The sequence below is a fragment of the Chelonoidis abingdonii genome, chromosome 15 (assembly GCF_003597395.2).
Source record: "Chelonoidis abingdonii isolate Lonesome George chromosome 15, CheloAbing_2.0, whole genome shotgun sequence".
Classification (NCBI taxonomy): domain Eukaryota; kingdom Metazoa; phylum Chordata; order Testudines; family Testudinidae; genus Chelonoidis; species Chelonoidis abingdonii.
Genome location: NC_133783.1, coordinates 3,530,752 through 3,556,192, shown reverse-complemented (window position 1 = coordinate 3,556,192; position 25,441 = coordinate 3,530,752). Strand labels below are relative to the sequence as shown.

At 40.0% G+C, this 25,441-nt stretch overlaps 1 protein-coding gene across 1 annotated transcript in view; it reads right to left on the bottom strand.

Moving 5' to 3' along the window:
• The window catches only part of LRMDA (leucine rich melanocyte differentiation associated), a 454,278-nt gene that overhangs the window by 158,672 nt on the left and 270,165 nt on the right, over positions 1-25,441 (bottom strand). The gene's annotated exons all lie outside the window — the stretch shown is intronic.

Genomic DNA, 25,441 nt, shown 5'->3' with positions numbered 1-25,441 from the left:
GTAGAGACTCTCTCCTTGTAAAAAAGGAGGCACTGAAAGGCAAGAGAGCGCCTACTTCAGAGACCGTATACCTTTCCACTTGATGTTGCCACAACTGCTGTCAGCAGAGACACTCGAGCTGATGCCCCTGAGCTGTGAAAATGCATGGAGCAGCTGAGAGTCTCTCCCTAAGAGTCCTTCATCTCTGGAAACTACTTCCCGGTTGGTCTCAAACATCTCAAATTTGCTGACTTTCAGGGCACATTACATGGACTAATTATTTATGCAGGCTTTTGCAAAGGAAGGGACATAGGAAATGGAGTTTATAGGGAAAGTGAATTTTGTCTGAGTTCAGCTTTTGTTGTGGTTAATTATTAGAGCTGGTCAAATTTTTCCTTCAACATGGGGGAGGGAGAGGGAGGAGAGAAAGAAATTGGCCTTTTTAAATTGAGCGTGTTTCAGCTACAAAAATTTGTTTTCTTTTGACATGAAAAACAGTCAGCTTCTGAAAATAAAATAAAATGGTTTTCATTTTTGTGTGTGTCAAAAACCTCCAAAATTTCAGAAAAAAGTTTTGAAAAACATGTTTGTTTTGAATTTTATCATGGAAAATACCATTTTTAAATTATGAAAGCTGGAAAATACCATTTTTAAATTATGAAAGCTGGAAATTTTTACTTGTGTTCTGATTGTATTTTAACATTTGCAAATGTGTGTAGAGTTGCGGGTAGGTACCTTTTAAAAATAGATCCATTATTAATCAACAGTGTTAATCAACAATCAATATTAAGCCTTAGTTGAAGATTTCAAATCTGAAAGTCCCGAAAGATGAAGGGGCTTAGGATTCAATGCTCCAGTTTAAGCCCATCACTGTTTTAACCTTTAAAAAAACTTCCAGAGAAATAATCAGTTGGACTCCACGACATCCAACTCTTTCACCCATCATTCCCACCATCAAAATATATGCAATTGTTTATATACAGAACACTGAAAAATATTCAGGCCATCCAAAAAAACCCCCCAAAACGTTCAAGGTAGTTTCACATAAGCTACTTATCATTCATGTCTAAAGATTCCCTGGCACGTTTTGAAACCATAAGAGCATTAACCCCATTGCCCTGTCCAAATTCTAACTCAGTTAATTACATTTTCCCCCCTAAATTTCACCTGGCATTTTCAACTGGCTATTATTATTATTTCACTCCCTATACTAAACTGTTGAGTTCTATTGCTGTGTAGTTGATGCATTCCATTCTCAAAGAATTTCAGCAGTGGGTGAAGATACCCCTACCAACTGCTTCACAGGTCTGATGTGAGAATTCAGCAGTTAGTGTTTCCAAAAACTCTGAGATTCTTAGAGGAAAGGTGCAATGGAAAAATAAATTGTTAGCTAATTAATTTATGCATACCACAGCAAGTCTCAAATAATATTGTTCAATATATTTATTAAATAAATGCTAACATTAACTAAAATCAAGAAAACTAAGACATTCAAGAACAAATGTTTCCCGTACTCCCACTCAGCTTAGTTCATCCTGCTGCAATTTGGCTATTGAGAAAACACGGTACTCTTATATACCTAGGTATTTTACAAGAACTATGTATAAGACAGTGCATTAAGGATAGTAATGATAGCCCTAATTCTAAATTAGATATCTTTTTACAAAAATCATGTTTCAGGTATCATTTTACCAATGACACAGCATATAGGCATGCATTAGTAATATAGACAGATGGAGTGAATAGTCTAGTAACACCTTTTTCCATTTCTAATTTCTTCGATTCTCATTTTTTCTTTTTAAACAGCAGTTGTAGCAATCTCATATAAATAAGCAGACATATGCAGAAAAAAATGCATACACCTATAAAGACAGATAATATATCTACTGAGACAGCTAGTTTATGTGAGCTGGATTCATTCTCACTTGAAAACAGAAGAGACTTCAAAGTAACCTACCAGATGTTTTGAAAATTATGAAAAATATCCCGGATCACTAAACTTGATAGAGATGCATTTATTTTTTCATACTGGCAAAGGGGTTCAAAACCATGGGATACAGTTAGGAGCAAAATTCAAACTAGCAGTAAGTCGGGAACTCAGCCAGTAAGCGGGGAACTCAACTCTTGAAAAAGAGTAATAAACACATAAATTAAGTTACACCGAAGGAGAAATGAAGCCTAGAGTATAAAGTAAACGAGTTCAAGATATACCAACAATTTTGTTTGGAGGACAGAGGTAATGTAAAGGTGTACAATGAAAAATCAAGGACATGGAATTAAGATAATCTCAAAATTACTCTGTGATGTTGAGCCACGTGGCTTTTTCCTTTTCCTAAAATGTGTTGTCTTCTTGTGGCCAGTAGGGAGAAAATGAAACAATGCGGGATAATGCTTTAATCAGTCATCATTTATGACACTGAAGTACAACTGGCCAATTAAATATCAGGCTCAGATACTGTTGGGTTAATGTGAATTTACATCAACCTATTACAAATTTATCCTGGTGAGGATCATTCAGTGTCATTGAGCATTTGATGCTAACCTCACTCTCACTGACCTACATGAGGAGTAAATTCCATTAAAGACAATGGTTTTACACTAGTATAGCTGGTGGAAATCAGGCCAGAATCAGGACCAATGATCCTAGATAACTTGGTGGTTGGCATAATATAAGGCCTTGATTCTGCATTTGGAAGGAAGGGGTGGCAGGGGGTTCATCCATGCAGTTGGTCAGTGCAGAATCTCGGCCTAAATGTCCTCATCTAAAAAAGTTGTTCAGTGTTGTAATGTTGACAAGACCAGCAACTTATCTTCATTCTGGGAAGAGTCTCAAGGTCATTCACAAAACTCACAAAACTCCTCCAGGGCAACACAATGTGCCGTTCCCATGCAGTGGCCCACAGAAAAAAACAGTTTCAGTTTTTTAAATTATCTCAGAATAATTTACACAAATTAAACTCCCTAGTTCCTATTTACATGTCTTTTATTTGTTTTGAGAAGTGGTTGTTTGTTTTTTGTTTTTGTTTTTTTTAAAGTTGTTAGCACAGACGTATATGGGGTTGAGGGAGGAATCAAATGTTCAGATCAGTTTTTCAGGATAGTGGATTAATTATTATAAAATTGCAAAACAGTGATTGAAACATAGTGAAAATGAAAGATTCTTTAATGTAATCTTAAATAATTCGAGCAAACATTGCTTTCATATTCCTGCCTCCTTTGCTGCAGTCAAACTTCTTCAATGACACACGTACAACAACAGATGTAAGTATCATGTTAGATAACTTCGGAAGTTGAGGTTTAACAGAGATTTACTCCAGCTGTATTCATTCTATTCATTCTGAAACTTTTGGCAAAAGGAAATAAAAAGAAAGAGCCTGAAAAGCATGTAACATCATCCTGTTTTTAGCATTGGATGTGGGTCTCAACACGAGTCTTGGCATGACTTCGTTTTTTAGGATAGATTATTTAAATCTCAATGGATGAAAAAACAAAAAAAGGTTGTTTGACATCTTGACTTTTCACATCAAAACTCATTTTCTATTGATCACATGTTATAAGGTAATACTAAAGTGTTTGCTCTATAACTGTAAAATGTTTGTTCTGAAACTCTAACTCACCAAACTGGAAAAAAAACTTCACCTGATGCAAACTGCTGGATTCCTACAGAAGGTAGGATCTACACATCAGGAAGGACTATTGAATCCAAATGGGCTACTGTGGAACAAATACTTTGCCAATTGCTCCCCACCCACTCATCCCATTAGCCTGGACTCTAGAGAGGGGGATAAAAATCTCTGACCAGAAGGAATATGGGTCTTTTTATGCTCTTTGACTCTGAGGGCTAAGATTCCTAAACATAAACAAGAGATTCCCATGCTGCTTGACATAGGTCAGCCCTAATTGCAGCATGATGAAAAAAGGGATCTGACTAACATCTGCCATGTGTGGTTTATTCTCTCTCTCATTCTTTCTTCACTGGGTGAACTGTATGTACAGTGGACTGTTTTGTTTTGATAGGGTTTGGGTTTTCTTAAATGTACGCACTGCTGTCTGTCTGTTAGTGAAGGAAAGGTCAAATATGTTTGCTTTGCACTTGGAATGGAGACACTGGATCTAGAATCACTCTAGTCATTTCAAATTGAGACACAGGAAGAATTGGGTATATTTCTATTGTATTGTACTGCTATTGTGGGAACTTACATCACATACAGAGCTATTCCTATCTCAGTGCACAGGGAGTTATCCATTCATAATCAGGGGAGTAGCTTGCACAGATCCAGACAAAACTGGTCTGACCTATGCTGGTGCTTGTGAGGCTCACTTGGTCAAGACTTTATTTTCCCAACTTTTCTCTTGCTCTCTGTCTTAGGGGAAGTAGCTGAGATAGACAGACCCATTTTAAAGGATTTTTTTAATATCCATTATCTTGATCTTCCCATTTTTCAAACTGCCTCTGCTCCCCAGATGCTGAAAACTTTTCTATTCCCTTGTACCGCATGGCCCTGATCACAGTTGCTGAATCCTCTGCTGTACGTAGATTAAAGAAAGAAGCAAATGTGTATCCATTTTTGCAGTGTATTCTGTTAATACACAGTATAAATACAAACAGAAATTTGAAGAAGATACAATATGGTGTTGACACTTAACATGTGAAATGAAACTCTAATTCCATATCAAGCTTGGAAAAAGGTATTCATTTCAACACATTTGAAAATCCAAATTTCCAGTACATTTTTTCTGTGCACTCACACCTGTCAGAAGTGAAGAGCCACTGATACCTGAACAACAGGTGAAAAAAAGCCATTTCTTAGAAGAAAACAGAAGGATCCACCCTTACTTCTAAGGAATCTCTTATCAGGTTCTCACCAGTTAGTTGAGACAGAGGATATAGCCTCACATTAAATTAAAATATAGATAATTGTCAGGGCTGGTGCATGGGCAGCCTAGCCTAGGGGTTAGAGTCAGATACACATCAAGGTTCCCAGAGACAATTACCACAATTCAGGCCTGGTGGAACTCCAGGAGATCAGAACTGAGAGAGACAATGGAGAGCAGGGTTCAAGAGCCAGTTACCAGGAATCAGGCCAAGTTAGGACACCAGGAGGTCAGGATCAGGTGACAGAAGCAGAGGGCAGGAACCAGGAGGCAGTTACCAAGAGTCAAGCCAAGTCAGGAACAGCTAATTACCAGGCAAAGCAGTCTCTGGCAAGGTGAAGCCCCATTGTATAGACAACTTCCTGTTTCCTCCTCTGGCTTAAATGGGAGCTGCAGCCCAGTTAGGAGCCTTGCTGTTCTTCCAATCAGTTGGGCTTTATGGACCAGCTTCCAGCTGCTGCATGGATGGGAGGGGCACTGAAATGTGATGACTCCCAGAACTCCTGTGGGACTGGTCAATACTTATTAACAGGTCCCCTGTATCACAGGGGAGCATGCCTTAGTCACTCTTTCTGCTACCAATAAAGCCAATGATGTCTTTTTAAATACTTCTTTCTCCCCCACAGGAGAAGAGATTTTTGCAGATCCCTACATACTCTTACAAGGAGACAATCTCACATGAAGTCTTGTACTCATAAGATTTTTCGCTTTTGCAGAATAGAGAGATCTGGATACATTTCTAGACATTGGGATGTTTGTCCAAACAGAACCCAAGATCTGTCCATCACTAATTAATACAGTTCCTCCATACATTCTCCAATAATCAAAATCATAAGAGTTCTGATAAAAAGTAGTTATTCACACACAGCAGCTGCTTTCTGAAATAACTGCATTTAGAGAAGAGACTGTATCCAGATGTCAGATAAAATTCACTGCAAAATCAGATCTTAAGTGATGTCCTGAACAGGGATGGTTTAACCACATGTGCTTTCCTGAATCAAGGCACCATAAGTACCATTGTTATATCATGTATAACACATATATCTGTGTTATCTTTCAGAGAGATTGGTTTCAATACACACAATTCTTTTTGCTAAATTTAATAGCATTTAGCTAATGTCCTGTGTTTTGTATTTTATACTTCACAAATTAATTCAGTACGTTTAAAACTTACTGCTGTACCAAGTGAATCAACTAACAACACTACCCAGGCTGCTTAGAAAAGAAAGATGTTAGCATGATGTTTTACTCAGCAGGAAGAGCATTGAGCGCATTTTTAATGATTTACCAGTTCTACTTGACTGAGCTTGCACCCTGTAAATGGATCATATGATCACTGATCACAAGTTAAACTGCTTTTGTTTCTCGCATGGCATGGACTGAAGGCCCGTTGTACAGTACCAGAGGTTCGTGTGCAGCTCTGTGTAAGACAAGGTGAGGTTACATACAACAGGCAGTTAATGGCTCATACCAGCAAGCCCTCAACTGAATGCAGCACATGAGGTTGAATTTTAAAGAGGTAGCTGACCTTGCAGCTGGGAGCTTTAACTGTGTGTTTTTACCTATTTATACCTGGATAAGTAAACACTTACTGAATGCTGAAACGGCCTGAAAGCACTATGCTAGCCAGAGGCTAATCTCTATTCTCTGTGGATGAAAGAACTAAAGCAAAAAAGAAAGTTTTCTGCCTCAGGTAACACAAAAGTAAACCTGTAATAAGGAGCTCCATTTATTTTAACCTTAATGTTGCCATATCTACATTTCTAATGAGCTCTCAGCAGTTAAAAATAAAATACTGCCCTGTTCTAAGAATGGCAGAAATGTCAGAACAACAGCAACAGAGTATCACAATGTGGTGGACAATGAAAACCAAGTGTTCAGAAATGCCCTCTTAATGTAGGTACCGAATTCTGATCCCACAAATCTAAAGGAAAACTGACACTGACTTCAATGAGCCCTGTATCTGGCCCTAAGCAAGCGTAGGAAGAAACAGCGACCACAGCTTCTCTAGTTCTAGGGTTTGACCCTATTTAAAATGCATCTGAGGCCTGGTCTACACTACGCATTTAAATAGATTTAAAGAGCATTAAATCGATTTAACGCTGTACCCGTCCACACTACAACGCCCTTTATATCGATATAAAGGGCTCTTTAAATTGATTTCTGTACTCCACCCCGACGAGAGGAGTAGCGCTAAATTCGATATTAACATATCAGATTACGGTTAGTGTGGACGGAAATCAAACGTTATTGGCTCTCTGGGAGTACCCAGTGGCATGGCACTGACGCCGCTTATCTGGACAGGCCATATGACTCATGATGTGCAGCGGGGTCAGGTACAGCAGGAAAAGACGCGAACTTTTGAATTAATTTCGCTGTTGCCCAGCGTGGAGCTTGATCAGCAGCGTGGTGGCGATGCAGTGCCAAATCCAAAAAGAGGCTCCAGGCATGGAGACGCGTAACGGAGATACTAGATGCTGATCGCTGTATGGGGTAGACAAATGCTGGTGATCAGAGCTGACGCATAATAGCAGAACACGTGAAATGGCCAAGGCATTTGAAAAAAAATTCTCCAGGAATACACAGGCGCTGGCGTGACAAGCGTAACGGGAAGCCAGAGACTCAAATGGTCCCTCCCCGCTCATTGATGGAAGGGGATAACTGAGGACTCCAGCTATCCACAGTCCACAGCAGTCTCTGAAAAGTATTTGGCATTCTGGTGAGCTCCCCAATGTCTGTAAGTTTAAAGCAGCAGTGTGCTGGCAGTGTTCAGCGGGGAATTAGCTCCTCAGTATTCTCCCCCCCCCGCTCCACCCAGTGAAAGAAAAGGGAAAAGAAATCATGTTCTTGACATTCTTTCATGTCAACCATCCTGTGTGTAGCTTGAATGCTGGCTGGTAAGTCTAGAGCGGCGATTGTGTGTGGGCAGCAGTGAAGAAGGCAGTACTTGCTCGCTCTCACGCGCCTCCCCGGTGGTATACAGTACAATATGAACTGAGTATGCCGTCGTCGCAGAGGCCCGTGAGTGGGCTCCTGGCTGGCCTCAGGTGAGGCTGGCCGGGGGCGCCTGGGTAAAAAAAGGGCATGGACTCGCCAGTTACTCCCAGTAGATGGTAGCAATGAAGCGGCTTGTAACGGCGTCTCATACATAGCAACTGGGGGGCTGATGAGCTCAGCCCCCTCGTCACCTGTTCCCTGTGTCAAGAAAGATTTCTGTACTGCCTGAACTGTCATAGCCCATGTCGTGGACCCCGGGAGGTCTGCCTCCCCCTCATTTTAATCTCACCTAACAAGTCTCTGTTCTTATTCGCGGCATATCTTTATGAACTTTCATGACACAAATGGGGGGGGAACACTGCCAGCGGTAGCGGCCAGGAAGGTTGGGGAGGAGAGAAGGGCAAGGGTGAGGTTGTTGCAAGGGGCACCCTTGTGAATACTAGACACGAGCAAGCTGTGCTCTGATACACAACTGGTACCTCTAATAGCACTTGCCCCTTATTGCTAGCAGGACTAGACTCTTTATTTTAGAACCTATGTAAGGAGGGAGCAGCGATATGGATCAGTCGGCAAGTTGAGTGCAATCGGCCAATTTTGGCTTTGGTGTTGGCGCCCACCGGCCGATTTATGCAGGGGGCACTGCATTGACTAGGGCAGCGTGACAGTAGGCAGAGGGGAGAGATAAACCATCATCTCGATTCCCAGTTTTCTCCGGGGCAGTAGACTGGTAAGCAGAAGCGATCCTGTAACCATCTTGGGCTAATCATTGCAAAGCTTAAGTGAATGCTGGCTGTGTAGCGCTGAGTATCAGCCTCTTCGTGCATCCATGCCGGCAATCCATTACACATATCGGTGCCGGGAAACTGAACGGGGCTCACAATGGTTGCCGTGCCCTATGGCGTCTGCCAGGGCAACTCCAGTGAAAAACGGGCGGGCGGGAGTCAGCTTGATGGTTTTCCGCGGAGGAAGGATGCACGCGCGACATTCCCAGAACGACGCGCGAAATAATGATTCAAACGCGCAGAATCTGCCAAGGGGCGGGGGAGACTGCGGGAACTATGGGATAGCTACAGAAGAGCTACCCACAGTGCAACGCTTCAGAAATTGACGTTAGCCTCGGACCATGGACGCACAACGCCGAATTACTGTGCCTAGTGTGGCCGCATGAAATCGAATTTATATCAGTTTTATAAAACCGATTTTAGCGAATTCGATATTAACCCGTAGTGTAGATGTGGCCCAACATTCATGCTGCAGAAAAGAATATGAACTATGGAAGATTCAAGGACTTTGAACTGATTCTAGCTTTCAGTTCCTATGGGGTGGTGTTCTAATGCAGGAGCCATAATATACTTCTTGCTGATTCATAGCCTTACACTTTCATTTCAGTGTTTAAATGTTTTTGACCAATACTGCTAAGCAAACCAATAAACACCTTTGTTAACAGATGCCTTTTCAGCAAGAAGTGTAATGTACTGCAGTGTGTGTGAGAGAGTGAGAATGCTTTCTGAAAACTTTTATTTGCTTTTCATAGGTCAGAAAAATGGCTTGGCGGCTAAAGCCTTGTTTTACAATTTGATTCCAAGTGAATTCTTGAACATCAGCCTACTTAAAAAAAAAAATTCAAAATCCATAATCATTCAGTTATTTCTCCATAAATATTACAACCTCATTTTGTATTTTGCAAATAAAGTAAGAAAAGTAAAAGAGACACTTCAAAAGTTTCAGTTTTCCCTTTTAAAAGCTTCAGAACTTCACTCCCAAAAACCTTATGGGTGATAAATTCTTCTAAATACACAGTTAATACAAAGTTCTACTTATAAACAAATTAAATTTTTCCTCAGCAACATGCTCAAGATTACCCTCCTTTGTTACTCCCCACACACAGAGAAGAGTCTAAATGTTGACTTGCAAATTACAAACCCACATAGTATCTATGAGTTGAAAAGCCAGAGCCTTTACTCCAAGTACAAACCCTGGACCAAAACATGTTAAATTCCATCTTTACAAAGGGCTGAAGAATTCTCAGTATTCCAATTCACCTTAGCCATGTAAGTCATGCACCTCAATCTTCAGATGCAAGCCAGAGATCAACCTACACCAAGTGCACAATCCTTCCTTCCCACCATTTATCCCTCCTACAACCAGGGCTGGCTCCAGGCACCAGCGTAGCAAGCAGGTGTTTGGGGCGGCCAATTCAAAGGGGCGGCATTCTGTCTGGTATTGGGGCGGCACGTCCAGGTCTTTGGCGGGTTCCTCATTCCTTCTCTTCCCCTTTGAGCTGCCGCTGAATTGCTGCTGAAGAGGAAGAGAGGGAGTACCCGCTGCCAAACTGTTGCAGAAGAAGCAGCGTGGCTGATCTGCTGCCCAAGTGCCGCCACTCGTCTTTCTTTTTTTTTTTTGCTGCTTGGAGCAGCAGAAAAGCTGGAGCCGGCTCTGCCTACAACCATATACAAACCAGTTATCTACAACCATATACAAACCAGTTATGCTGGCCATATACCTAATATAGGCTGGAAGAGTGGCTCAAATGAAAGACCATACTGTTGTAATTCATTTGCACAAAGAGAAAGACTTCACTGAGGTGGCATAATGACAATACTTCCTCCTTTCTCCCACCCTTTGTCTGTCTTGTCTATTTAGAATCTAAGGTTGTCAAACTGCATCCTTCTCTTCCTATGTAGGTGGACCACTGTTTGCAGTGCTTTTGTAGCCATGTTGGTCCCAGGATATTAGAGAGACAAAGTGGGTGATCCCAGTACCCAGGTCACCTCAGTATAGCAGGCTCTCCTAAATAAAACAGGTTTTAATTACAGAGGAGTGAATGGGTTCACACAAGAAAAACTCCAATCCTTAGCTCATCTGTTGAAGACAGTCAGAGTTAGCAACTATTTTCAGGTACTTCTGCTCTTCCAGTTACCACTAGAAATGTTAAAATACCATCATAATAACTATTCATGTTTTGTTTCCAGTCCAGCATCTGAACTTTTTGGTGCCTATCCAAATTAGAGCTGGGCTGGAACCCAAGCCCCATATCCTTTGACCTTGGGGAAGTTTGGATTCACATCTCAACTTCATGACTTCCTTCTTCCTCTTCAGTGGGCCAAATTATAATCTGACCACCTCCAAACTATGAGGTAATTTGCATCCAGAATAAAACTTTGTGGCAGGGCCACCTCTCATTTGAACTTTAGGTTTTCTCATAACTAGGTCTATGATTTCTCATAACATGATTACATGTGATCGATTAAGGACATGATTAAACAAAATACGTAATGCTTATATGCTTACATGTTTATATGCTTTGCTGAACTGGGGCCCAAATCACTATTTCATCCAGACTCCATTTAACTGTAAACTCCTTGATTACACCTTGAATACAAAAGGCACTATAAGAAAATCATGTTAAATGTGTGTCATAATGAATTTTTCCCCACCAAGGATAATAAAGATCATATGTGAATGATAATATAATTTTATTTTACAGTCATTTATTTCATTTTAGATGTAGCTGTATAAATAATTTAATAAACTAGAATAATATTTGGTTGTTTTATGATACCACCCAGAATATTTTTTAAATTTAAAACACAGATGCAAAAGAAATATTTCCCTGATATTCAGGTTATATTTTAGCTGTAAAAATGTCTTGATAGAAAAAAAAAGAATTCTTGGATCTAAGATAAATTTTTAATAAACTTTATTAAATTTACATTGATCCATATGCAAAATAATTTGTTTACAATTTGAACTGAGACTTATAAATGGAGCTTAACTCAATAAAGGAGAAGACTGGAAAACAACAGCTGTATGGTTAACAACACATTAAGCCATTAAAAATATTAAATGTTGCATGTGTAGTTTGATTTATAAACAGAGTCAAATTAGCCCTTTAAATTTGTTTGGACACAGGGGACCTGATTTTTAAAAATAGGCGCATGCAATTAGTCATGTACACACGTGCAATCACAGTATTCGTGTGCATAAATTAGGAGTATAATATTGATCACAGCCAGCTGTTAAAATTATGTTGCAAAGGGAATGCCTGTGTCACAATTAAAGCTGAAAACTGCAGATTAGGTTGCCTGAGTTCTATTTCTACCTGTGTTACTAAGTAATTGAACTTCTCTTTGCCTCATTCTATCCCCCTTTCTGTAAAATGGGTATTCTAACACTTACCTAATTGACGGTGCTGTTGTTGGACCCTTAACTAGTGCTTGGAAAGTGCCTTGAGATCTTTGAGTGAAAGGAGTCATATAACTGCAACAGTATAACAGTTAGCTATGCAGTGGCACTTGTATAGCCATGTGCAATGCACTATTTGTCATACTGTATAACTAATGTGAAAGTTCAGTGCATGTTACAATTCTGAGAAAGGGCACTTTAATGGGGTTAATTAAAGTGGAAAGAAATATTCCTTCTGTATCTCTACAGAAGAGACTAAAATAAAACTTAAGGACTAACATACATATATTGATCACTATAAAATAATGTTAAGTTATAACTGAAATTACTATAGCATAAGTTGAACACTAAAATAATGTAAAAATCAATGAATGTGCTCAAGGTGAAATCAGCAGCAACATGAAACATTTTTAGAAATGGGGATAGAACTGTCTACTTTTCCTGACATACCAGGACTTCTACACGCTAACAGAGTAGCCGCAAATTAATGGATCTGGAGAATCCCTCATCCCCACACAAGGAGTGGAGTTGTCAGGTAGCCATTTCATCCCTCATCATTCCCTGCCACTAAATCTGACTTACACAATAACTTTCTTCACGTATTTTTTTTGTGGATTTCCATTTTTTTATGTGCACCAAAAATGTTAATGTTAATATTTGGTGAGGTTGCTGAGTGTTGGATTCTGCAAATATATTTGGAGATTCTTTTCTGTCTGGGCCTTCTCTGTACATCTGAACTTGTCAAAACATTGCGATACAAATTTTACAGTTATAGCTAGGACTTGTTTCAAAGTATATTTAAAAAAAGAGGAAGAAATGAGGATGCATGGAGGAAAGCAAAAGAAATTATTCAGGAATGATGAATATTCTGGAAAGATGGGAAGGTCTCACTCGTTTGACTGAAGTAAAGATAAGAGGCACAGAGGAACAAAGGTGTCTTTTTTATGACAAACTTTTGAAAAACATATGAAACCCTACCCTAAGTCTCTCACATTACCCTGTCCTAAACAAATTTAAGAATCAAACCTCCAAGAATTTTATCTTTTAGTCTTACCTATTCTTCTTCCACTTTCACCTCTGCATCATTGTATTCAGGGTTTAACTGTAGCTCCTCACTAATGCACTGTTTTTCTTAAGGACCACGTAACATCCAACTTCTCCTTCACATTAATATTCCTTGTTTTCTTTGAATTCTCCTTCTTTCAAAACTACTACTATTCTAAAGATAAGTTACTTGATGTAGACATTTGCTTCTTGCTGTAAAAAGGGGGAGAGGGAGGTGGGAAAGATGGTTTTACAGCATTGAGCAGGATTCCAGACAGGCTGTTCCCAAACGGAAACAAAGCTTAAATATTATCTATTCATAAGTACTAGTGAATTTCGTGCAAAGCAAGCTTCACTCTGTTTATTTAATTTTTTTAGTCATGAACAACTATATGACCACAGGACCAGTTTCTCTTGCTCTGGAGAAAGGATCTCAATCAAGGGTGAAAAGAAAATTTAAAATAAAAAATAAAACGGACTTCAGTGTAAACCCCTTCAATATAAGAAAGGTTATCACAGAAAATGAAGAGAAAAGAGACATAGAAAACAATTATCAGAATACCGTATTACTATGTTACCCATAGGATAGGACACTTAACAAATGTAAGGGGCCCAAGTCACTATAGAACAATCACCTAAAGACCGGTCACTTGTGCAATTTTTAAACTCCAGCTGGAATAATATAAACAAATTATATATGAGATAAGGAAACATGGAAACTTCACACAGTCTGCCAAGATCCATAGAAATAATAAAAGCCACTCCTGCCATTTAGAGCCAGTCTAATAATTTGTGTAACTAAATGCACATGGGCTCATTTAATGTGACAAGTCTCCTATCAAAGCATCTGTGAACAAGATAATCCACCCACATTACAAAGTTGTTCATCTTGTACAAGGCATCCCACAAGCATAATGTGATATTGACACCCCTTTTATATTCCAGAGTTCTGAACACAGCTTGTGCATTTGAAGACTAGAGTTTAAGGTGTCTTCTGAAAGAGAACCAAGTGGAAGCCAACATAGATGCATTCGTTTTTCTTACACAACTACTGGGAAAAACAGAACCAGGAAGATACCCTCCAATTATGTTTTTATTTCTGAAGAAACAGAAGAAGGTGAAGACAGATTTCAAGTGGCACCTCCCCTTTGCTTTTCAGACAAATTGTTGGCTTCTCCTTTGTCTGCTTTCTAAACATGGTGTCTATGTTCTTCCCTTCAGAATGCCACTCTTTGTCATTCAGTAATCCATAGGAATAGTTCTGCTGTATTGAAATGCCCCAGAAAGTCAGCTAGTTCAGTGGAAAGTAATGTATGAGAGTCAATTTTATAAAGTTTCCTTATTATAAATTGAACAGGTAATGGGTACCACTAAGTGAAAGGATTAACTGATGATGAGCCATGGAGTACAGCTCCATGAAAAACTGTTAAATCTACCCATAAGTTTGACCGAAGCAAAAATAGGCATTAAGAGCAATGATAAAGTAGTACTAAGGGTATTTGTCCTTAGAGACCCTCGTTATCTGATAAATGTTTAGTAATGTTTATTATTTCATTAAAAACATTTTTTCTCTTTGAAAAAAATACATACTTGAGCTTCTGTGGAACTATATATTTCTAATGTTATCGTCAAAGCTGGATGTTGCATGGTCTGCACTTTCCGAGGGTCAGGCTGAGCGCAAAATCTCTAAAATTCAATCTGGGCAAGATTGAAACGATGCTAATGACTAGAGAGAAAAAAAGTTTCTACTCTTGTTAACAGACATGTCTGATTTGTCCCTCATTCAAGAGGTTCACAATTTGGGGATTATCCAGGATTCCAATCTGTTCTTAAAATCTCTGGTCACTTTGGAATGTAGAACTGCAGTGGGTTAGGTAGTTGTGACCATTTCTTTCAGATCCAGACCATGCCAGTATTAGACTGGTTAATTGCAATGTGCTCAGAGTGAGGCTACACTTGAAGATCAGACAGAAGATACAGCCACAAAATGAAGCTACTCCCAGCACATAGAACAATTTTATCCACTGAGAATATAACCCACCACTTCTCCAATAACTTCACTGTCTTGTCATTTTCTTCCAGGTGCCATTCAAAGTTGTTGATTTTGATCCATAAAAACCTATAAAGCTTGGGTCAAAGTTATCAGGAAGATCACTTCTCCCTCAATGAGTAACTGGCCCAGCTTTAAACCTTTGAGGAGTGGTGGCAAAGTGTTCACCATGCATGGCCCTTGACTCAAATCCATTTGTCTCACTGGTCCAATTGAGCTGAACTCTCTTGACCCTAAGGGCACAAGAGAAGATCTTTCTGTTTTCTCACATGTTTCCCTGAGGGATGAATAGATGGGTCAGGACTAGAGGCCTGTGGATGTTTAGGACTGGCTTTTACATACAAACACACAACCCTCTGAGCCTTGAAAAAGAAGCAAAAAATACTATATTATGTTATACATACACATGAAGCCTGAGATAGTTTTAAAACTAAAAAATTACTGGTAACCAATGTATAACATTTAGAGGCAATAAGAGCAAGGAATAAAAGGCCTCATATTTATTGCTTATATGCAATGGTAGAAAATGGATTGCTAATGGAGAGACAGATATCTTTTGACTTAGGTATACTATATTAGATGCTCTGTTAGGAGCAGTGTCTAACTGAATTTGTATTCCTAGCTTATTGGTGCACTGGTGTCTAACATGCTTACTAGTGCCAAGGAGCTCTACTAAGCTAAGCATACTTACTAGCTAAAGAGCTGATTTGAGAAGAAAATGTAGTTAATGGGGGGTGGGGAGGAAAAACTATAAAAAGATTCAGGATTCCTCTAGAGGCAGAAGTGAAAACATCAACTCCTTTCGTATCTTCACAGAGTGAAACTAGAAAGGGCATTAAAAAGCCCTTCTTGGAGTCTTAAACTCTTACATTTAACAGCATTAATGTTAAGTATGCAAACGTTCATCCCACTGATCATTATGGTATCAAGAACTAATTTTCCTCTTTTTAAGAGCTTATATGTCACATCACACCCCTTGGGCCTTCCAAAGAAGTATTTAAATACCTAACTGGGGGAAAAGAAAAGCATTCCAGACAGCCAGGTGTTACTGATTCACCCATTAAAACTTCAGTTATAAAATATCCCACACAATGGTAAAACATTTCAGTCATTAGAAGATCATAAATAGATTAAGATGACATTCTAAATTATTATGACTCTGTATGTATAAAATTTACATTGCTCATCACAATATCCCAGGTGTCTGTGACTCTGATTATCTGAAGTTAAAGATAAAGCGCACGTGCTATTTGTTCTGAGAACTTAAAAATGGCAGGACCATATGCTGCGAATGTACCATCCCTCCTGAAACAGGAGAGAATTTTACATTTATTTGTAAGAAAATTCATTTACTGTTACCTCAGCGAAAATAAATCCTTGTTTCATTTTATTTTTAAGTGCAAGTTTGAAGTAGGCACACATACATAAATATAAAAAGGATTTTTAAGTTCCATAAACTCCTATGTTTAAACTAAGGTAAAGAGTCAATTAAAAAAAGAAATAACATTTCACATTTCTATGGCACCCTTAATATCAAAAGGTGCCAATGGATTTTTCCAGTCATATATTATCATCTTTCACTCTAATCATGAATTACACACACACACACACACCTGTCTATATATAATGTGCATAAATATAACTTTTATGTGTACCTTCTCCTTAACTTCTGCAGTGTTCCTATGAATTATTAAGAACTGTATTTTATCTTAGAAATGGCTCTCTGCTATTTCAACTTCTAAAGCCTTCTCCTGGCAGCTCGGAGCGCAAATTAGAGCCCTGAGCAGGACTTTTTAAAATCCTGTTCCCGCTATTATAGCAACGGGTCCTGTGGGATCCCACTCCTGCTGCAGGGTTCTACACTAATACCATGCAGGGCATTATGTAAATTACGCCAGCCTGAGGCCTGGTCTACACTACGATTTTAGGTCAAATTTAGCAGCGTTACCTCGATTTAAGCCTGGACCCGTGCACACAACGACGCTCTTTTTTTTTTTTTTTTTTTTTTACACACTTAAAGGGCTCTTTAAATCGATTTCTTTACTCCATTTCCGATGAGGGGATTAGTGCTGAAATCGGCCTTGCCAGGTTGAATTTGGGGTAGTGTAGACACAATTTGACGGTATTGGCCTCCGGGAGCTATCCCGGAGTGCTCCATTGTGACTGCTCTGGACAGCACTCTCAACTCAGATGCACTGCCAGGTAGACAGGAAAAGGCCCGCGAACTTTTGAATTTCATTTCCTGTTTGGCCAGCACAGCGAGCTGATCAGCACAGGTGACCATGCAGAGCTCATCAGCATGATGAGCACATTGCCCAGCCCGTACTTTGTGAAAAGTCTATGTCCATGTCTATGTCCTCATCACTCTTGTCACTGCACTGTCGTCACCTCCTCGCCTGGTTTTGCTTTTGCAGCTTCTGGTTCTGTGCTGAAAAAAGGCGTGAAACAATTGTCTGCCATCTGACGGAGGAGAGGCGACTGAGAACATGGCTTACAGGGAATTAAAATCAACAAAAGGGATGACTTTGCATCAAGGAGGAACACAAACAACTATCACACAAAATGGCCCCCTCAAGAACTTAACTCAAAACCCTGGGTTTAGCAGGCCATTGATTTTACAAAACAAAATCAGGTCAATTTCTTGTTTTGATCCACTCCATCTATCTTTTACATCATAGGCTAGTAGCAGATGGTGCAGTATGACTGCTAGCCATCATCATCTCCTGGGTACTCGGTAGAAGATGCTGCATTACGATTGCTAGCCGCCATCATCTCCTGGCTGTGCGCCAGAAGACCGTGCAGTACGACTACTAGCCGCCATCATTTCCTTGCTGCTCACCAGAAGACGGTGCAGTACGACTGCTAGCCATCGTCATCTCCTGGGTGCTCAGCAGAAGATGGGAATGACCTGTCCGAGTCACTCCCATGTCTGCCCAGACACTCCTGACCGACCTCACCAAGGTCGGCTAAAAGAGCACCCAGGAGTACAACGACGATGGCTACCAATCGTAATGCAGCATCTGCTGCCAAAAGCCAATGAGCTGCTGCTGTGTAGCAATGCAGTCCCACATCTGCTAGCAACCAGGAGACATACGGTGATAGTGAGCTGAGCAGGCTCCACGCTTGCCGTGGTATGGCGTCTGCTCAGGTAACCCAGGAAAAAAGGCATGAAATGATTGTCTGTCATTGCTTTCATGGAGGGAAGGAAGGGGGAAGAGGGAGGCCTGATGACATGTACCCAGAATCACCTGCAACACTGTTTTTGCCCCATCAGGCATTGGGATCTCAACCCAGAATTCCAGTGGGCAGTGGCGACTGCGGGAACTGTGGGATAGCTACCCACAGTTCCGTATCAGAGGGGTAGCTGTGTTAGTCTGAATCTGTAAAAGCAGCAGAGAATCCTGTGGCACACCTTATAGACTAACAGACGTTTTGGAGCATGAGTTTTCGTGGGTGAATACCCACTTCATCAGATGCAGGTCTGCTACCCACAGTTCGACGCTCGCCTCGGTGCTGTTGGACGCAGTCCGCCAACTTAATGCATTTAGAACATTTTGTGTGGGGACACGCACAATCAACTGTATAAAAATGATTTCTAAAAAACCGACTTCTAAAAATTTTACCTAATTTTGTAGTGTAGACATACCCTGAGCTTCCTTACACATTAGTAAATGGGTGCAAGTGGATTTAAGGGAGCCTAAAGAACTCCAAGTCACAGCAATATGTGGTCTAGTGGATAGAAACTGGATTTGGGATCAGGAGACCCGAATTCTACTCTTGGCACAGCCATTGATTTGCTGTGTGTACACGCGGGAAGGTTCTTTTTCCTCTCAGTGCTTCTGTTTCTCCTTCCACCATTTGTCAGGCTGGTCTTTTTAGACTGTCAACTCTTCAGTGCAAGGACTGTCACGCTGTGTGTATGTATAGTGCCTGTCATAATGGGGCTTGGGTTTCTAGGTCCCACTGACATATAAACCACAATGTGTCCTCCTGTCTCTCCCCAGTTCCAGGAATTGCTTTGCTCTGGTTTCTCCTCTTCTTCTTCTATTTAACTTCATGAGTGAAATCCTGGCTTTGTTGAAGTAAATGGGAGATTTGCCATTGAATTCGTTGGGGCCAGGATTTCACTGTATATGTTTTTATTGTTCCTCAAATGAAATAAAAATTGTTCTAAACGAAATATAAAAATATGCCAGAATCACCTATCAAAATTCGTAACTCACAAGAAACCCTACAATAATAAATCAGCGAAAGGCAAAGCAATTCCATGCAGCAAACATTTTAGTATTGTTTCCAAACATGTATTAATAAACAGTGTGTTTAAAAAATTATGAACAACATACTTTTTAGAAACAAATTAGTTCTAATTTCTCCAGCTATACAACTTAGATTATTTATTTTGCTCACCGGAGCCAGGCAAGCACCTGACAGAAGGGAACTACTTTCTCTTGTTTATGCAAACAACATAGTCATGGGAACTGATCCATGCTAGCATGTCTGGTGAAATTTCTGCCTTTCCCCATCATAAACAGATAGTTAAGGGTTAATGGCTCTTTTACCTGTAAAGGGTTAAGAAGCTCAGTAAACCTGGCTGACACCTGACCAGAGGACCAATAAGGGGACAAGTTACTTTCAAATCTTGGTGGAGGGAAGTCTTTGTTTGTGCTTTTTGTTTTGGGTGTTGTTCGCTCTTGGGACTAAGAGGAACCAGACATCAATCCAGGCTCTCCAAATCTTTCTGAATCAGTCTCTCATGTTTCAAAATTGTAAGTAACAGCCAGGCAAGGCAGATTAGTTTTATTTTTGTTTTCTCAACTTGTAAATGTCCCTTTTTTCGCTGAGAGGATTTTACCTCTGCTTGCTGTAACTTTGAACCTAAGGCTAGAGGGGGTTCCTCTGGGCTATATGAATTTGATTACCCTGTAAAGTATTTTCCATCCTGATTTTACAGAGATGATGTTTACCTTTCTTCTTTAATTAAAAGCTTTTTTTTTAAGAACCTGATTGATTTCTCCTTGTTTTAAGATCCAAGGGGTTTGGATCTGTATTCACCAGGGAACTGGTGAAGTCCCTCAAGGCCACCCAGGGAGGGGAGAGTTTTGGGGGGACAGGAAGTGCTCCAGACACTGAAATTTCTGGATGGTGGTAGAGTTACCAGATCTAAGCTAGTAATTAAGCTTAGAAGTATCCATGCAGGTCCCCATATTTGTACCCTAAAGTTCAGAGTGGGGAAGGAACCTTGACGCCCCCCCACCCATATTCTCTCTTGTTGAGGAATGTTAGAGCAAGGTAGATTTCAAAGGACCAGAAATCCACACTGCTTTTGCCAAACACTGACTTTTGCCATCTGGGTTTCTGGTGATCCTGTGCTGCTTCTCCTTGTAGAACTACAGCTCTTTCATGTTGTGTTAATGTTTTCTCTGCTGTGATGTGCCACGTGGAAGTTGATATTCACTTCACAGACAGAGGACAAGCTTGATGTTATTTGCGGTTTAAATGCCACCTGAACACACTATGCGGTTGTGAAGCATGTGGAGAAGTAAAAGAAATAGAACTAAATCTAATATGCAGTTTTTATACAGCTGTAGATCTCAAAAAAAAACTTTACAGAGGAAGGCAGGTACCATTATTTATCCCATTTTTCAGATGGTGAAACTGAGGCCCAAGGTCATAAAGCAGGTCAGTGGCAGAGCCAGTAAGAGAACCTAGATCATTCTAGTGTAGTCTGTAAAACTGAGCTCAGTTTTCTTATTTTTTAGAGTAGCGGTAACCAAAACATTCATATTGGCTAGGGACAGTCTAAACGCTATTCCAAAAATCAGACACACAGAGAGAAATAATGTTAAAAAGTGTCTGCCAATACCTGCCTGGATTTTTAAAATGAATTAGTTTCAATCATAGCCAAACCCCAATGATCTTCACCTTCCACAGTAAAATCTGAGACATAAAATTTTACTGCCATTATTATTCATTGAAAACAAACTTTCGTCAGATCTGCAAGCATTTGTGAAATGCAGATTAGAAAATTCACAAGTGCTAATATTCAGAAGTGCTTGTATGCTCATCCAGACCCCAATCCTGCAGCGTATATATTTATGTCCATTCTTATTCAGCAAAGCACACGAGCACACAATTATCTTTAGGTATGTACTGTGACAAAGTTTCAAGCCTGTATTGGTGGGTCCTGCGCTTCTGGGCAGATTCAGTGGCCTCAGAAACTCAATAAGGCCTCAATGTGACCTCCCTTTCTCAGTGTAGTGTCAAGAGTCACAGCCTATTGAGTTACTTTCATCACCGGCCCATATGGGAGATGGGAAAGGAGAATACCCCACAGTCTCTGTTGCTCCGTAGAGCTCAGTAAGAGCAGTTCGGCCAACTGCCTGGACCGAGTACTGCTTCCCTTCTCCAGGGGATCTCTGTAGAGTATGGGGGGGAGGGGGGAGAATCCGGGCCCGCCCTCTACTCCGAGTTCCAGCCCAGGGACCCTAAAGATAGGAGCTGTTGCCAGTTTTCTCTTCACCACTGATGCTGCTTTGATTCCCTTGGCCACTTCCCTCATGGCCTCCTTTTCCTTGCTTCACCCTTAACTCAGGATTCAGCAACGCTTCCTTTCCTCCAGCTCCATTCACCTTGGCTCCCGGAAGGGCACTGGAAGGAGAGCTTTTTAACAGTATAAGTGGGACCTTGACTAGTTCTAGGTGTCTCCAATAGCCTAACAGCCTTAATTGGCATCAGGTATCTTAATTGGCCTGGAGTAGCCTTTGTTTGATTATCCATGGAACAAGGACCTGCTCATTCTGAAGGCTGATATACCTCCCTTCCACCACCACTCTTATATTCTTCTGGTCTGAATCTGTCACAGTACTTAAGTCCCATTTAAATCAATTGTATTTAGGCATGTGCCTAAAGTTGAGGATCTGCTTAAGGGCTTTGCTGACTCCAAATGGAATGCTGAACTGGGGTCTCCATACTTTAGAATTTATCTGACCAATCACAACTAACAACACTGTTCAAAATTTCAAATATTGAATGCAAAAATAATCTGGCCCTAATCAAATTCACAGAGTATTTAAAAAGACCAACTAAATCACAATTTGCTGGCAGATATTCAAAGGACCGAAATCCTTCAGATGATGATCTGTTGTGAACAATTTTCTCAGTTCTATTATATTTCATATGTCCCTTATTGGGACAGAGAAGGAAAACTTTTAACATTAATTTCCACACAAATACAGTGAAAGCTTTTAGAACCTGAAATTATGGCGCGGTCACTAGTCTAGATGACATTATTGCAGATGGTCTTGTGATTTATGTTAATGCGCAGAAGTTAGATCTTGAAGGAATGCTTAGTGTCAGCTGTGATGCTGTTCTGTATTTAAATGCAGAGCATGTCACCAATAATACTCTGCCTAAACCCTTCTGATAAAGAATAATTTCTTAGGTGTAGCTGCTGCTGCTTACAGGTTATACCCACATAAGTAAAGAAAACATTACAGTTCCAAAAAGGCTGAAAATAGAAGCCCATGAACTCTTGCTTGCACTGATAGGCAGAGATTTTATTAATGACCCTGACATGCAGTGGCCCATATTCAAACCACCCCCACCATCACCAAAAATACCCCTGTACCATTCCTAGGCCATAGAATTCCTGCTAAAACCTGACTCCTGCAGTCTCGAGTGGAAGTGTACTTTTTGTTGTATGAGGTCCTCAGGAAATGCTAGCAGGCAGTGGGTTAGATTAAAATGTCTGAGGAGGAAAGCGAGTGGCACTTCCTTCGTATGGCAGACATTGAATTAGTGAGCAATCTTTTAACCTAGGCGGCTTATTTTGTGTACATTTAAAATGAAATGGGAGAACGAGCACAGAACAACCCCTCTATACACAGAACTTTGCTCCACCTTCTGAGACAACTCCAGGTATCTACCTAATATCAGCAGAACCCACATCTTTTTCCTTTCTTGGATTCTAGCTATCATGACACCATTTACACTAACCCTTTAAACAGTTGCTGCACATTCTGCCCAGCTGTCATTCCTGGAGAAAAGCACAAAATGATTTTTTGATATTTCAGCTTAGTTTCAAGGGCCGGGAGGGGAGTCAGTTTTTTAATGAAGGCAGCAATTGCCTCATGTAACTCCAGACATATCCTATTAGCTGTTCTGTGGCCTTGTCACTGCTAGGGGAAGTACTCACATGTTAAAAATGTGAGAAACATCATATCCTAACATTCTCTCACTTAGTAAAATGAGAATATTGAGACCAGTATCCAACTCCTGACCCCAAACTGCTATTGGGGTATTTTGCAGGAATTACCCGTTTTCCACTGTCAAAATGTTTTTGGATATGCCTGTATCATCACACTTAGTAAAACATTTTCTTTTCTAACTGTACAATCATTACAAGTTCTGACGTAAAATAAATGTTTTTATCATCACACGTAGTCCTATTCTGAAGCAGTTGCAGTGACTGGCAACAACAATTTTTTCCCTTTGTTTCACACAGAAAGTGTAATGAATTAAGTACGGTTTAGTGATTACAGCAGTAGTGTGGAAATCAGGAGTTCTGTCAATCCACATGCTGATCATTGTGAGATCTCAACCACACATGAAGTCTGAAAGCTATAAGAAGAGTCTAGTCTATTAATGAGAGTTTGCGGTTTTGCCACTTTACTCATTGTGACACATTAAATAAGTCACAACCTGCTGGTTTCCCAGTTTCTCCATCTACAAAACAGGGATAATAGTACTTGCTACCTGACAGGAATACTATAAGGTTTAATTCCTCTAACATTTATAAAGTGTTATGAACTCCTTTTATTTTTTTTGTAAGTTTTTTTAAAGGGGTTGATCCAAAGCCCACTGAAGTCTATAAGAATCTTCTCCATTGACTTAAATAGGCTTTGCAAAATCTTATTCACTATCAGGCAAAAAAGCAAACAAACTCACAAAATTTGACAGAACAAAAAATCTGTCATATTCTATCATGCTATTTTGCAACTCAGATATGTTAGTTTTCATGATAGGGTCAATTTTACACTGAAACCTATTTCTGACAGGTTCTAGTCGGGGCCGGCTCCAGGCATCAGCGAAGGAAGCAGGTGCTTGGTGCAGCCAATGGAAAGGGGCGGAACGTCTGGGTCTCTAGAGGCAATTCGACGGCAGGTCCCTCAGTCCCTCTCTTCCTTTTTGAGCTGCCACCGATCAGCTTGGGGCAGCAAAAAAGCTGGAGCTGGCCCTGCATCCAGTGATTTTGCAGGAAGGGGGTGAATAAAATTTTGAATTTGAAAACTGAAATTTTGGAATGAAAGATATGGGATGACCAACACCACTTTTAACAAGTTGTCTTCTTATTTCTATTTCATCCAGAAAGAACATACTGTACTACAGGGAGCTGTAAAGTGACCTGAGTCCATATCACTCTCAATTACCTCAAAACAGACCCTGTCTGAGATAAGAAATGATTTCCTCTCAATGAAAGTTCAGTTTGGGTATCCATAGAAAAGATTTTACAACATGTATGTATGTCTGAGCTGAATTATGTCTATTGCTTTAGAATGTCTATTGTTTCATATGAGACTTCAATGCTAGAGAAAACATTCATTTCTCTTGCATATGTCTGCTATGATTTTCATCAAGCAATTTCAACAATATTCTCCTGAAATCCAGTCTTCTGCTATTTGATCTTGTAACAGGGTTGTTTCTATTTGTGGCATAATAAATAGTTTCAAGTGATGTGATGTAATCAAGAGAAGATTTTGACTTCACTGCAGAAGCTGTATTACAAAAGAAATTTCCCCCTTTCACCTCTCCCCAAATAAAACTAAACTTAGGCATGATTCCTCCAGACAACAGAAGCCTCCTGAGAACTGATGGGGGTTGAAAGTGCGGCACATTCTCCAGAGATCTCTGTGTCTAGCGGGATTAGGCCCTTTATTAGCAAAATGAATGTAGAAACCACTTGAAACAACAACCACATTGCATATTCTGCTTTTCTCTTTTTAATGTTTGCATAAATGTGAAAGTCTTTTTAGTAACAGCTGAAACCATTCTGTTTTATTGGAGATTTCATCTTGGACTTCAACCTGACCAATAAACCCATCCATGTAACCCAATGGTACCATAAGCATTTGTGATTTTGTTTTTAAAGCACTCAACCATGCAAACCACAATTTAATTTAAATGCAAAAAGCTTCATTGCAATATTGAGCAGGAGCTGCTATGAAGCACAGCAAAGATATGTCTGTTAATGCCAATTTCCATGAAAACCTGAAGTGAGTCAAGACTACTAGAATTAATCTTTTTTCTAATATC